Raw genomic sequence first — 15,988 nt, forward strand, 5'->3', positions numbered from 1 at the left:
TAACTTTATATTTGGTTACCAACCTTTATATTTGGTTGGGCTACTAGCGTTGTTAGGGCAGATTGGTAAACTCGTATTAATATTCATTTATCGTGATTTATTCCACGCGATACTCAACCCTCCTCGCCTCAACTTATGTATCTTTTGGTTAACCACTCTCTTTTTCATTCAGTGCTTCCCTTTCATGCCCGTAAATCAAATTCCCTGATCATATCTGCTATTCACGCTTGCATTTATCGGCAACCTTTTACAAATTATATATATATGTATGTATAATATGCGCCCACGTATGCTTTCATATAGTCTTATTATACGCCACGTACGTATATCAGTATTATAAGTAATTTCAAAAAGAGCTACGTCGCGCAGATTCCAATCTAGATAAGGATGCGAAACTGCTTCCTCTAGGCGGCGACATTAGACTCCGATAAACCAGGAAATTCTCCCTGCTCACGTATCATCGCCACCCACTAAGTTTTCCAACCCTCAAGCCTTCCCACGAGCGCGCAGTGCCCTCTTAATAGCCCCCTGACATACACAATCCCGCAAATCCTCCCTCAGTCTAGGTTTTTCTAGAAGCAACAGCTATACCCCGTTACATCTCATCCCTCTGTCATGAATTTTAATGGAATATCTTTTCTACTACTTTTTCCCCTCTTTTTTTCTTATACTTTCAACCCTTCACAATTTTCTCTTACGTCATCATGAAATTAATCCTTCCTTCGCTTCTATCTACACGCTACACATTTATTCATCTACTGTCGTATTCGAAGAGAAATTTCGCTCGCTTGTACAGATGCTGTATAAATGTTTTATTGCGCAAAATATTGATTCTCAGCCATTCTCTCGTCATCATATAACGGGGATACCTCATTCTGTGCCATATTGAATTATTGAATCTTGTTCGGGTCCTCGAGATCTCAGTGAAGAAATATTGTTAATATTTATAATATTCACTTGTGAATTATACAATTCTACCTATATTTGCCTGAAAGATCAAACTTCAATTTATATAATTACTTTATATAATTTCAAAGACATATCTACATACAGTATCAAAATAAAATTTCTTTTACGATAAAATATTTTCTTTGTGTTTCAGGATCACTTTTGGAGGAAAGATGACATTTTAGGTAAGCTATAGGAAAATAGTGAATCTTATACTTTTATTTCTGAGTAATCTTATTAGTGGCTGATATAGAAACCAGCCCATGCTTTCCCATCCATTCGGACGCCTTGGAAAATGTCTGTTGATCCTATAAGTTCTTTCTATAACTGTACTGAGTTACAGTGACGCCTTAATTGAATTGCTGTTAACTTTAAAGGATACATTCTTCCTTCATTTCAATTATTGTGAAATTCGGTACCCGCTATTTATCGAGGTCGTTGATTACGAATTTGAAGTCGAAATTTTCGGATTTAATATAGCGGATCTAATATATTTGACCGAAGTGGGAAAAATTATTCGAATTGTACTAAACTCCGGTACTCGGGAGCTTTTGAGTTCACTGACCATAAAACTAAACTTAAAATTGGCAAATTTAAAATGTCAAATGAGCACAGTGCCTCATTTTGAATTTGCAAATTTCATGTTCAGATTCGGATCAGCCATTTTGGATATGAAGATTTTTACTGCAGATCCGGACGTAGCGAACCTTAAAACATCCGGGTAAACATTTTTATTTAAATCGGATGAAATTTACTGTTCTTTTTAACAATTTTTATAAAATGTTGCTCCTAAGCAGCACCAATGTACTTCAAAGAGTTAAAGAAAATGTTGGGGAGGCAGGATACATGCATAAACATATACGTCTCTACTTACCCAACTGTACGAACCAATAGTATCGTAAAAAGAAATATTTTTGCCTATTTCAATAGCCTGGGAAGCAATTCTGAAAATTACATTCTGCGCTATAGAAATGTTTCTTGTGTTTATATAGTGCAGTGGCTATAAACAAGTAAAAGTTGTAAAAAACACTGCTAGGTATTGGTAGAAGAATGTATCTTCAGAAATGGTTGTTTCGTGCCAGTTACTCCTATATTGGCAGCAGGATCCCTCATGCCGATCATTTGCCGATAAGGTGCGTTTGCGAAATTGGTCCGGTTGTATAAATGTTCCTTTTTATTTTATGCGCTGCTATCGGTACTATTTGCCGTGTACTATGCGCCATATAAAATAAGCATATACGTATATCTATAAACATAAATACACGTACCTTATGCTACCCTGCTTTTTATTAACGACTGGTATATTTATTTTGACGATAGCCCCACAATTCCTCACGAAATTGTTCGACATGTCGTAACGTCTACATACACATTCATTATTATTCTTGATAATTAAAATGCACTTGTTTGTTTTATGTAGATATTGGATACTGCGAAATAGTTGACGCAGAGTCAGGTTATTTTGTTACGTTTCGTTCAAGAGCGGATTTTCGGTTCATATAGATTAGCACCCTTAGCGTTCAGGGCGCTGATGATGGAAGCCATTCGGGAAAGTTTTAATCGCTTGCAGAACACTTTAGGACCATTTTTAACTCTCCTTTTTCGTTATTCCGTGCCGTGCTTCCACTTTCTCTTCTTCGTCGAGAAGGGTCGGTGAAACAGGGCTGCCAATCTATCACTCAGCACCTTTTGGCATGAGCACTCGAGGATCGGAGGGTTGTTACGTTGGAAGCTTCTGGCTCGAGTAGCAGTCAGCTGCTAATGCAGATTTTATTAATTATACGGTGGTTCGTTAAAGATTTCTGGAAAATTAAAAAAGAGAGATAGCGCGTTCAACGAGCTGACAGAAACGTAAGGAAAATGTGAAATATTTTAAACAGTGAATGTAGCTTGTCACGGATTCATACGCCAAAATTCGATTAATCGCTGTCCATCAAAGATTTTGATGAAAATTGGAAACTTTGACGATAGGTGGGAATTGCCTATTTTAAAGTTAAATTAATACTATACAAGCGAATACAGTTATTTATTTAACACCATGAACTTCAACGTGGAACAAACCCGACTTGCCGTTGATACACGAAATGGCCAACTTTTTGATAGTCCAAAATTATGTGCTGGTCCATGATATAACCACGAAAATTCCTCGATGCCAGCTACTGCAAGTTATTGCCATTTACGCATAATCTATTCGGATAATTGCGAAAAACTGTTTTTAACAGTATCGCCCAATTTTTCCGCTAGTAGCGCCACTGCAGGAACATAATTTCCCATTATGGAGCAATGAATTCTTTAAGGGAAAATCATGATTGGTAGAACCTAAATTGGAGTACGGTTGTAAATACATAGATCGGTTAATACACTGCCATAAGTACATCGCACATGAGGAAAATGGTCGCCCTCTTATATCGATCAAGGAAAATATACATATTTATGACTCTCGTTGTAAATGGCACGCTGTAAATTTTAATTTTCCAACTTATGGTCCTGTCGGCCCTCGCGGACCTCTCAATAAATCTCGGGAAAAGTATATCATTAGTCATTACTCGCAAAAGATGTAGCAATTTAAAAATTCATATTCATAATTTAGCAATATATATTTTCTTGATTTCGCATTAACTTACTGACAAGATGACTGGTAAACTCCTATACGAAATCCACGTCACGCAGCTGTCTTTTATCACACCATCGTGAATTAGGTATAGCATGATCTCAAATCGGAAATCGAGATTTCTAAATATTTTTTCACAAGGAAACCAAATTGTAACAGTGTCACATGACAAATGGGAATTCGTTTCCTCAAACAGATTTTTTTCCTAAATAAAAAAAATAAGAGCTATGTTGAATGAGGAAGGGCTATGAATACAATATTTGGGAATGGGCTCCTGAATCTGCATCCGATCCAGATATGCCCATACCTAATCTCTATATAACCATATAGCAATGTACTAGATTTGCTACACACGATAGATAAAATAAAGAAACCTCAAGATTTTTAATTCATTCAACTTTTAAATTTCCATACCCTTCTTCGAGTGACAATTAAATGTTCATTGAACACAACATTTTTCATTATGTATTGCAATTAAATATTTTCGCGGAATTCTCGTGTCTAAGCTGTTTTTTGATTAGACATTGTTAAACTATAGGAAATATACTATGCAGAATCCCTAATTCTTAATGACTCATATGCACGCATGCATACATATAGAATTTAGATTATTTATTGGACTGCACGTTGGTTCTGATCTTCGGCATCTATTAGTTTTCTATTCCATCGAGGTATTTTCGTACGAGAATTTTCTTAAATCTGTCAGCAGGCAAAGCATCATAGCGACCAATGGAACTTCTTCGGATTTACGTTGTATTATTCAAAGTTAATAAACTACCGTTTATTTTATCTGATAGCAGTATATAATAATATAACAATAAGACATTGGATATACATATTTATACAACAATAATAATCAATGTTATTTCACTTGAACATATCCAAACTAACCCGTATATGTATTCAGAATCAAATTATTATTTCTCATTATTTGTATAAAATTATAAAAGATCATGCTACGCTTTTAATCCTGCGTGATATTTCTTGACAAGTCGTTATAATTAACATGAGAACGCAAATTTATTTCAATTATTCAGATATTAAGTGCTAATAAAATTATGACCTCCAGGACCTTCGTTAAAAATTCGATGAGTTGGAGGAATGTGAATTCCGATATAAGCCGATTAATAATATATTCAAAATCTCGACATAAATTATATACATGGATTTCCCTCGTGACATAGGATAGTCGGATCCACGATAGGGCTGTTTATTACTATCTCTTCTTGGATATATGCATGCTTATTTTTAGGGCCTTTATACTTTTATTGACATAGATCTATATACGCACCTATAGTTATTATGGGGTTATAAAATATATATTTTTTTTATCAATCATGATGTGTACCTGAAATGACTGACTATCCAGTGTGCCGTATGCTACGATTTACGAGCGTAAGGGATGAGTTATCGGCTCTGAGGAGGATCGAGTGATGTGAAAAATCGAACGGAATTAATTCAGTTATTGAAAAATTGATGGAAAAAAAAATGGAAAAAAAAAGATAAAATGCGAAAAACTCCATCTATGGGTATCATTGACGTGGTGATCAAGTTTGAATTCAGATGATCTTAATAAAAAATGGGTGAGAAATCTAGTTAAAAGAGAGTCTTAATATTTTACAATACAAAATAAAAGATGTTTCATCTGAAAAAACATTAAAAAATTTTTTTCGGAAACTTTAAAAAATTCTGAAAAATAACTTATTGATGCCTTAAAAGTTCCCACCAATTCTTATCAAATTCTATTCAGCCATTCAAAATTTATAGAATTTTTAAGTAAAGTTATTAAGTAATAAGTTATAACTACTCTGTAGAAATTATATCGCTAATATTGGTCAATAATATTTATTTGCACTTTCAGTACATGAATTTACTACAACATAAAATTCTTAATTGCGTCAGACAAATTGATCTGAGTTGTTCATAAACTTACTCTTAGTGCACTCTGAACTAAAAAAAAAGATATTTAAGTATGTATATGGTTTTGAGTATTAATGGGAGAGAGAACAAACAGCTCTGAATGTGTTCTCAACAAGTTTGCGAACAGCCTGAAAAGGTGAGATGAAGCGCGGGTTGTTTTGTTTTTAGTTACAAAGCCATTGTTTTACAATCATCCCTGTGTTGTTTTCTCGACGTCAAATTCAAGTAATTGCTTGTATAACAATTTCTCGATGCAACAGAAATCTTATAAAGGCAAATGATTAGAATGAACATGTAGTAAAGAAATGAATGTCAATTTTGTACGTATAAAATGCGAACACAGAACTTTCAAATAAATAGTGTAATTTACTCTGATATGGTGAAATTTGCTTGCTTGAGGCAAAAAATTCCTGTGATCGTTGGGAAACCATAAAAACTCCACTAATAACAGAAAGCGAACAGAACATCACGACGTAGTGGTCTGTAGGGGTGATAGTTTCTGGTGGGGCCTTGATGATTCCTACACTCCCGTATAAACCGAAGTTTCTAGAAGGTGATCGACCAGTTACCACCACAGATAATTCAAATTTATATAAATCCAGTGGAAAATTTGTGTGGCATACAGCAGATTCTCTGTTACTTTGCAGCATGAACATAAAATACTGTTTTATGGAGTAAGATATGCGGCTGGTCATACTTATTTCAGTTGTTGTTTAGGATTTGTTTCAAACGCAGCTGATTATAAATTATATCTTTAGTATATTTTCCAAATCTCAAAATTTTACCACCCAGCATAGTAAAACGTATTTTGGATGCAGTATCTAAAGTTTCTCTTTTCTACAGTAATATTGTCTGAGATTTTACTTTGTCCCAGGATTACACTGTAATTTTTACTAAAAATTCTATCCGTGCAGGAATACGAAATGAACGGTTGGGGAATAAGTTGTGCATATTTTTAATTCTTAAAACTTTATAACAGAAAACTACTTCAGATATTGGAATTCGCCACTGTAACATTGAAATATAGTAATTAGTAATTTTGTGTTTAATACAAGTTTAACCGTTCTTTCTCATAAAAATTTTTATAGTAGTATATATATAGATTACGTACATCTAATCGTGATGTACAGATCGAAATATAGGCATATCTGGATCAGATGTAGATTCAATGTGCCCATTTCCAAATGTAGCACTCATACCTTATTGAAAAACATCTATACGAATTTGCCATATATGTATATTTAACATAGCGTTATGATTGTTATGAATTACGAATGATTCCCGTTAGACATTCACGGATCGAAGATATAATATTACAGTGAATTTCTCATGTTTACATGTGGAAGCCGTAGCGTAATGCCTAAAATTCATTATTCAATTCATTCAATACATTCAATACATTCCATTGTGCGCGTTACTTTCTTAAACTTTACTGTGACCAAGTTGATTATCTGGAAGAAAAATGTACTTTCAATTTGATTCGCTTAATGAAGCCAGCCAAGTTACACGTAAACTGTACGAGAACTGTCAAGAAAGTAGATAACTTCGTAAACGTGAAGGTCTTAACTGGTATTATTATCCACGTTGTTATTGTTATTATCGAAGGGAGGATGTCTAACGTAATAGGAAACTTGTCAGGAAATTCCTGGCCAGCAAGGATCGTATCGACACTTAGAAACTCCTAAACTACCTTGAATAGTGACACAGGTTAGCATCGTGGGAACGTTGAATCCTTCGGGATGTTCAGACCCAACTCCCAAAATTCACTCTTGGTAGACGTTGACTTCTTATGGAATTACGTCTTTGCGCGACATTTAGATGTTGCTTTTATTATTTTACGAAATTTTTGTTATTTGTATATTGCCCCATAAAAATCAGCACGGCCAGTGTTAATTAGTGCAGAGTTGGTACGACTGTTGATATTTGAAAAAACATCCGGTAGTGATAAAAGATACTGTGAATTTCATATCGCTGCTGTTACTGGGATCTCTTGAAAAAATCAGTGGACGCGACAGTGGCGTTGATTATTGTTATAACCATTTATTCAGACTGTAATAATCGATTTTGGCACGAGGATGCGTGTTTCCATTTCCCTTTTTTTACATTTCATTTTGTTTCTACTCGCGAAACAGAAATAATATGATTGCGTACCTTGAAAATTCGGTCAGACCGAAAAAAGTATAGTAGCTTTTATAAAAACTATGATAAAAGACGTCATTTCCTGAGATTGCATACCAGCGTTAGTAAAATTTAAAAGTATATGAGATTTTCAAATTTCCCGCCTGAAATTGATAAAACGTGTCCCATGTGCGTGATGAAATGTCAAATGCCATGAATTTTCCCGATTTTTCTCGCTTTTCGAAATCGCGTAAAAGAGAATTTAGAAATAGGTTATACTTTGATATATACAGCAATTCCCTTTACAAATGACGTATCCTAACGTAAGACGTCGGAACGTTATCAGATTCCTATCCTTTTTCCGTCACGTCGAACGTTTCGAATCCTACCAAAGTTATCGAATCGATTTGATATTCATCACGGATGCCAAATGGTAATTTTCTAGTCGATCCTCCGTTTCCAAGGAAATGCACGATGAACGATTGAAATTTAAATAATTTTCTGACTAAAAGTGGCCGCAGGCGTGTAACTATATCTGTTAATGAAAAGCGAGTTCGTTTCTTACGGAATAACCTAACTTAACCTAACCGATAATTTAACTCTTTTGACAAAGGATACAAATTTCTTAATGAACGTGCCGATTGAATTGGCAGTCGCTCGTCACTGACAATCCAAATTAGGCCGAATTAATATTGATGTTCGTGATGAGAAGAATTGACAATTACATCGCGAGCCGTTACTTTTATCCTTACTAAATAACAAGACTCGATTCAACTTCTTTGATTGTCGTACGGGTCAATTCCCCTTTGACATGATTTTATTTTATTTTAGTTTCCTCGCACAGCCACTACCTCGCACAAACACTATGTAACGGTACATATGTACGTACAGTATCTATATGTAAATAATTTATCTGACCAACGATGCTTGAAATTATGAGTGCACCGCTTTCGGTCCCGGCACGGATATTAATAAGTTTTAATGAGTGCAAATCGGATTAAGTGGCCGCGGCACGCTGACGGGTGGCTGAGCGAAGACGAGAAAAAACCTTTTAAATTACAAGGAACGAGCGGGGCCGCTCTAAGAGGTACAAACGCTTCGCAAAAACCTTAGTAGACACTTAGGTAGGAAGGAAAGGAGATATAGATATAATTATGACAAGTCATTCAGTGTCCTTATCTGCATTTTAAAAAGTTCGTCCTGAAGGTTGGGTTTAAAGATTGAAGTATATCCGTATGAATTATAATTAGATTTGAGAATTATATAAAAAGGTATAACATATTATTAAAAAAAAAAAACAGTTTCTACCTGAAGATCTGATTAAAACTGCTCCAGGATATCGTCGGATGTCATTGCCAGGATGTATTCTTGAATCACTTCCATTGCCAGCTCACTTGTAATCTCGATTAAAATCCTCGAGAAGAAAATTCTATGGAATAATTTCCTACAGCCAAGCGTGAAATACCTATTGGATTTTTCTTTTTTTTTCGACTTTTTTCTACCGTTTACTTCGCTCCCTGGGTGACTACCCGTCATTCGAGTGAATTAGATTTTGGTCCTGTCACAACTGATCCTTCTTGAGTTTAATTAAATTTTCACGTCTCTTCTCGACATCCGAGTATCGTACCGATCCAACAACATCGACCATCGTTCAGTAACCCTCCAATTGGAAGACGCTGCTTTGATTTTCCACCAATTTTACCACAATCTTCATCAGCCGCTCTCAATTTCTCTTATCGCACCTGTTGAACCACTAATGGACCCCACTCAACGAAAATCCTAATCCCAGCCAGGAAATGGGCAAATGGAGAATTTTCTAACGGATCGATAAATGCAACCCCATACCATGTGTATGTAATATATGTATAGCACAGGTACTCCTTCCATGACAGATAAGCCATTCGAATTTTCCACGAATCAAGTGTGGCCTAGCGAATGTAAACGATCGATCAATTTTTTTTAGTGAAGTCAACCAAATTCAAGAACGTCCAACGACTATGATTCACCCACCCTTCGCCCTCGACGTCCAACAAATTCCACGTCCGGCATAAATCTTATTTAGCCCGTCCCCCGTGTTATCGAAAATGTAATATCTCGTTGCTATGACGTCGCGGTTCCTTGAAAGTACGTAATTGCGTTTGTATACCATAACGTTGGCGCAAGGTCCCAGCTAGTACGTGATGAGCTTACTAGGGTGACCCACAACATGTTGCTTCTTTAAAAGCGCTGCGATCGTTAATAATTGAAAGATCGGAGGTTCCATATTTACTAAATCACGTGACGTTGTCATAAAATTTTCAAAGATTATTGGGATTTCATATATTTAATGATAACCAGAGCCAATCAGTACTATTATTTACCTATTTCTCTTATACGTTAATATCCGAGCACACATTGTGTACTTGCATAATTTACGTAAATACTAGATTTCGATTTACTGTGTAAATCATTTTTTCCATTGTCATTTCTGCTTCATCCATTTATTACAACTGGCATTACCAGCACTCTATTTACTTGCTATACTTGTGCCTACGTGAGTCAATCGAAAACTTCGTCTAGTCTGAACTTGTTCCGTGAACTTTGACAGTTTCTCGCAGTCTAATAACAAGGACGAGCGACGTCGCGACAAAAAATATTCGCCGTTTACGCTCGTATATACTTACTAGCGGTGTCGACTGAATTATTCATTAGTGAGGTTTTATAAGGGACCGCAGGTACTGCTCGCTGGCTTAAACGTGCAAGGTAATTGTGGTACGATGAATTTAATATTAGTAATTCTCTCGTTACGATAAGTCTATTACTTGGATTCTTTATTTCTTTTCACAATTAAAATTAAACCGTGACAGTTGGAATAATTTAGTTTCGTTGGTTGAGACGTACGAAAATAAAATTTATTCAATTTCCATAGAAATCTATTCGATATCAATCGGTAATATTTTTCCTCTTTGATCGAATAACATTGTCTATTTTCACGAAAACATACACACAATGGGGGTCGGTTCATCCGCCGTTGAATTTTCAAGATAAGAATATCCCAGGGAGAGATATACGTTTTATCGTTCACGCTAGAATCGCTTGTCTTCGGTACTATTGTTGTTTCACTTTTATGTAGCGCATTTATGAATTTCAATATCGAAAGATTCTGTTGTGAAAAATAAGGAACGCCGATAGAGCTGCAAAAAGAATTTCAGTCAGTCGCGAGTTTTGTAATCTCTTTTCGAGCTGGAAAGATGTAAACTGTCAGGATGGCTTCGTTATGTGTAAACTTGAAATCGAAATTTCCTCTAAAACTACTGCAAGGGATGAGCTTTAGAAGTAAAAAAAGTTTTTAAACTGGTTTATATACAGCATGAGTTATATCCTAGATTCCAAATGTGGAAGGAGCCTTCGTATGCATTGGGTGCGCTATTCTTCTTTATGCATCATATGTATTAGTATGTTATACTTCACGTCACAAGATCTGGAATGGGTTAGTGTCGTCTTTATCAGGCGAGGCGTAGTATCGTCCCGTATTATCGCATAATGCGAAGTACCGGCCAAGCCCTCCAGGCTCCCAATTATTAGATCTATCGAACTTAGGCTAATTTTACTGTTATAAATATTGCGTGCGTCTCGTATCCGGTCAAGGACATCCCGAAATCTTCACTGCGCTAAGAGAAGGATCACGCCAATCTACGTCAGGGATTGTGGAGGAAAGTCACGGACGACCGAGGAACTCCCACATTAAGTAGGGAGTTGGCCACAAAGAAGACGCGTCGCCTGGACTATCTCGACCTCCTGCATTAGCGCCGGTACCAATGTCCCGCGAAGGGCAAATCGAAAAACGGAAGTAGAAGGGAAGGATAGCCGCAGTAAAGCTACTCTGGCGCGAGGGTGCACCATCTAGTTGTCCCGACAACATGCGGACGACTAGATCACCTTTAGAAGCAGCCCGAAAGCGCCGGCAGCAAACTGTGACAACTGTATGAACCCGGGTCTACCGATTGACTAGACGTGACGTCGTTACCGCGTGTAGATCATATACCGGATTCCGTTATTAGACTTTTTAAGCCATCCTTTCGGGTATCGCTGATTACGCACCAAGGCTCCGGCAACTATATGTTGACTTTGTCGCGTCCTTCTCGTGAGGGGAAAAGGGTGGGAGGAAAGTTTATTTTAATATTCCAGAATTACAGAGTCCAGCGGCATGTTGCCATATGTGCGCGTAGCAATACGAGTGTCAAATTCTTCTTTCGCGACAATGACTGGTCCAAGAGGGAGGCTGTCTACTACTTTGATTGCCGGGAGGCCGTTTAGACCAGCGCGGAGATTCTAGCTTCGTTCCGACATTCGTTGTAACTTTCACTTCTATTTTTTCAGCTGTATTAAGTTGAATCCATAAGAAAGCATAATTATGCCTTAAGAGAGCCATGCCATTAAATATTAAAGAACAGAAAACTTGAGCTACGCTCGTAAAATGCCGTACAGTTCAGATTTAGTGCTTGAGCACCATGTATAAATTTTTCCTATTTCTTTGAGAACTAATTAATTCGTTTAATAAAATCTTGCGGCAAAAGCACGTGAAATTCACGGAATCTACGCCGTTATACCAAAGTCTAATTTACTTTACCTCCTTTTCTTCCTCATTTTTCTTCTTTCAGAACACACGTTACACCTTACTTTTTATTCCTGGATAGAAAAGCAGTGGTAACGTGCGAGCTGCTGAATAAGTTAGACGTAGCGTAAAAAGTATCGCTCCCGCCAGAAAAACCAGTTGTTGGAGCCTGGGGCATCAAAGACCCGATGAAATACAGTTTAAGGACATTGACGAAGTTCGACATAAAACAGAACAAGACCTCTCGTTTTCCATGGAGAAATAATCGATATTCTGATATACATTTGTGCAAGCGATGCATGTATCAGGAAGTGGAAGAATGTCGATTATTATAAAAACGTCGTAACTCGCATAACGGAATTCGATTTTTAACACATTTTTACATTTTACTTATATAATCTGAATTCAAGCGTTTGTAGAGTAAAAGTATCTCAAGTTCATTGTATTATGGTCGATAAGGATTGAGTAAAAGTACTAGAATATGAAGTAGCGTTTTTTTGTAGTAAATCCGAGAAAATCTCATAAAATGAGTATGTAGTATTATATAATAGCTATAGGATAGGTGTGTATACCTACGATTTAAATATACTATTCGGTATTGACTTATTCGACGATGCATAGAACTACTGCAGAAGCTCTATAAGGTAGATTCTAGAAAATATCTGGCAAGCTTAATCTCTTTGGAGTTTATCTTAGTTCACAGCGAGATGAATGTTGCACGCGTACTTCTCCAACAATAACCTCTAGGGAAATTGTTTTACAAACAGTAAATATTTGATGGGTCAAGTGACTGAACGAGCGTCCACCCTCGTGACAAGGAAGCTTAGCCATGTGTAATTAAATTGTCGTTGGTCAGTAGACATTAGCGTTAGCATTAACTAAACAGACACTTTTCGCCACTACGTTAATCTCTCGCTAAAGGGATGTGACACGCATGAATTTCCCCATACACCTTTCGATTATTATGCAAACCCGTGGCGCACCCTGTCTATAGCAATAACAAATAAATCTAATATCCTTAATCTCAATCTGATTAAATTAAAATTAAATTTCCCTACGAGATCGGCGAGGGAACAGTTACAATTTTTGATAGACGAACGAACAAAAAATTGAGTTTACTTCGTGAATTGAAAAAAGGGAGAGAATAAAGGGCCAGCTTTTTTTTACTTGTCAACTCAGGACTTTTCAATTACCTCAGTCAAGAGGTGTGCCAACCTCCTCCATCCTGTGAGGCAGGGCAAGGTGCCTCTTCAAATTGTTTTATCGACCCCGAGGAGACAGGGGGTAGAGGCAATGGAGAGATGTGGAAATTACCCGACAAGACGCACGCTTTGCTATGCATGAATTTTACCGTAACGTTTGTTTCCGCTCTCTTCCCTCTATACATCCCAGCTGCTTCCTGTCCTCCACTAACATAAGACAAACTTCACTCTCTGATACATACATTATGCGTAACTCTGCGTACCGCGTTTTCTTCTTCGCTTATTCTTTTCCCTGTCCTCATCCTCGTTCTCCAGTTTCTCTTCAGCTTGCATAAACGTAAAATTATCAACGATTCAGTTTACTTGCTACATACGTTTAAATAAAAATTTCCTCATTGTATTCCAGACACGTGTTACTGATTCTCTTTGTAGGCAACAAACTTGCGAGCACACGTGCTTGTATTCAAGAGACTTGCAATTCCTTTCACCCAAGTAAAACCGTTTAGTTCATCAGTTACGATTAATTGCAGAAAAGAAACATAATGTGGAAAGTTTATATTTGGTTTAAGGAACTTATGACAGGCATGAACTACTTTATGTGTACTTAACCTAGAAAATGTCTTGGACCTGTCGTACAAATTGTACATTGGCATTATGTACCATGACGAAAAATAAAAGAGGGAGACGAAAATGGAAGTTAGAAAAAGGAAGTTGGAAGATACTCGAAGTTACTGCAGCGTTTATACGGCACTGCAGCTGTACGTAACCGCAACCGATTTTCGTCTACAAGTAACTCGATACTCTTCGCCGAATTTCCCGAGACCACGCAATTCGAGAGAAGCTAGATTTCGCGAAGGACTTTACGGGCGCCAGGCGCATCGTTGCGTCACGATACGTAAAAGAACTCCCGGGATAATAGGAAAAGAGGTTTGACTAGCAGGAACGGAACGAAAAGGTATGGTAGAAGGGCAGGGTTGACGCAGATGGTAAATAAGGAAGAATACCGAGGAAAAGAGATCGAGAAAATCAGATTGAGAACTCATGAAATTCAGTAACAGAAAACAAAAAACTGGCGCTTTATTTTGGTACGTCAAAGCAAATTTAACAAATAGAAAAAACAATGTGAAATTAAATAGAGTACATTAGTCACGCGAACGAAGGTCCTCTATGGAATACGTGAGCAATATTAATAAGAGATAAAATATTGCTCGAATATTCGATTGATCTTATACAGAAGTACTGTCTATTCGACGTAACGGTACATACGGGAGAAATAAGACAAGATAATCATATAACGTAAGAAAGTTAGGTCTGCCGCGAGACATATTATCCGGAGCATGTCCCAAAGATTAGGTATCGCGAAAGAAAAATAGGAAGTACAAAATACAAGAGGCCGGGAAAACAGAAAATATAGGACTTTGACTAACGGAATGATAATACGTGAACTCACGAGACACGTGGATCACGGATTCGTTTAACAGTTATCCAGGGTTATCGAGGCATAATGCTAAATTCAATAATACATTTCGAGAATGCAGAAAGTCTTGGCGGAAGGCACGGAATCTTTTCCTGGTTAGCGTTACGCGAACATCTTCTAGGCGGAACGCAGGAGGAACAAAACGGAATAGATCAAGATGTGACAATGCATTGGAAGGAAGCCACCTTAACGTTACATTTCGGTACAACATGTGATAAAACGACGTAGGGTAAATCGGCCAAGAGAGTTGACGAGAAACGAATGGCGCTCGTGGGGTTCTTACCTTCCTACCGGTCGGGGCGAACTCCACGTGTGTGAACCTAGCATCTCAACTATTAGCATCTCAACTGTACTATAGTGAGATACCGATATTTAGGGGTGAGTTACGGACTCCCTTGCGAGTGGAATCCACAGTTCTAGTCGCCCTGCATGCCCTCGAGAGGAATTCAGGCCTCTCGTCATCTATAAATAATTATTAAAAATATGTATTGGCACGATTACAACGATATCAGTCGACTGGAATCGACTAGAACTGTGGATTCCACCCGAGAGGGAGTCGGGACCTCACCCCTAAATGTCAGCATCTCACTATAGTATGGCTGAGATACTGATAAATATGATGAAACTGTTTCCCACGTGGTTTATTCGTTAGAACTATTGAGATAACTTTCCTACTGAATAGAATTTTATCCCCTAGAAAAGTTATCTCAATAGTTGATCAGAAAAATAGTTCAGTTCAATAGAAAATCCTGCAGAGTTATCGCTGCAGAATTTTCTTCCTCCATGCTCATATACAGGGTGAGGCGCGAGAAACAGAACACCTAAATAACTTTATTGGATTTAAAGATACGGAGTTCGCAAATATCGGAATTTAAATGATTCGGAAGGGCGCCCATGGTTATCATAATATTTTTTTTTTATTTCATTTTTTACCAGTTTTTTCAAGGTTATCAGAGTTTTCTTAAATGGAATGGCACATTTTTTCTCCTTGCATATTGTAGCCGGCATCCAAACGAATCCAACCATGTAACATTGTATGACCTTCAGATGACCTCCAACCCAGAAATATGGAATTAATACTAATTCGACGTGTTAGAGATTTGGCTTTATTTCTGTTA

The 15,988-nt window shown here is 37.1% G+C and overlaps 1 protein-coding gene across 7 annotated transcripts in view; it reads left to right on the forward strand.

Annotated features, from left to right (window-relative positions):
• LOC107267746 (protein-tyrosine sulfotransferase) overlaps positions 1-15,988 on the forward strand; it is a 104,390-nt gene that overhangs the window by 52,078 nt on the left and 36,324 nt on the right. For all 7 annotated transcript variants that reach the window (XM_025085398.1, XM_015739774.2, XM_025085415.1 and 4 more), the window contains one exon: positions 1,103-1,133. The gene's annotated coding sequence lies outside the window, so the exon portion shown is untranslated. The remainder of the gene's footprint in view (positions 1-1,102; positions 1,134-15,988) is intronic.

Source organism: Cephus cinctus, unplaced genomic scaffold (assembly GCF_000341935.2).
Source record: "Cephus cinctus unplaced genomic scaffold, Ccin1 Ccin1_scaffold0029, whole genome shotgun sequence".
Taxonomy (NCBI): domain Eukaryota; kingdom Metazoa; phylum Arthropoda; class Insecta; order Hymenoptera; family Cephidae; genus Cephus; species Cephus cinctus.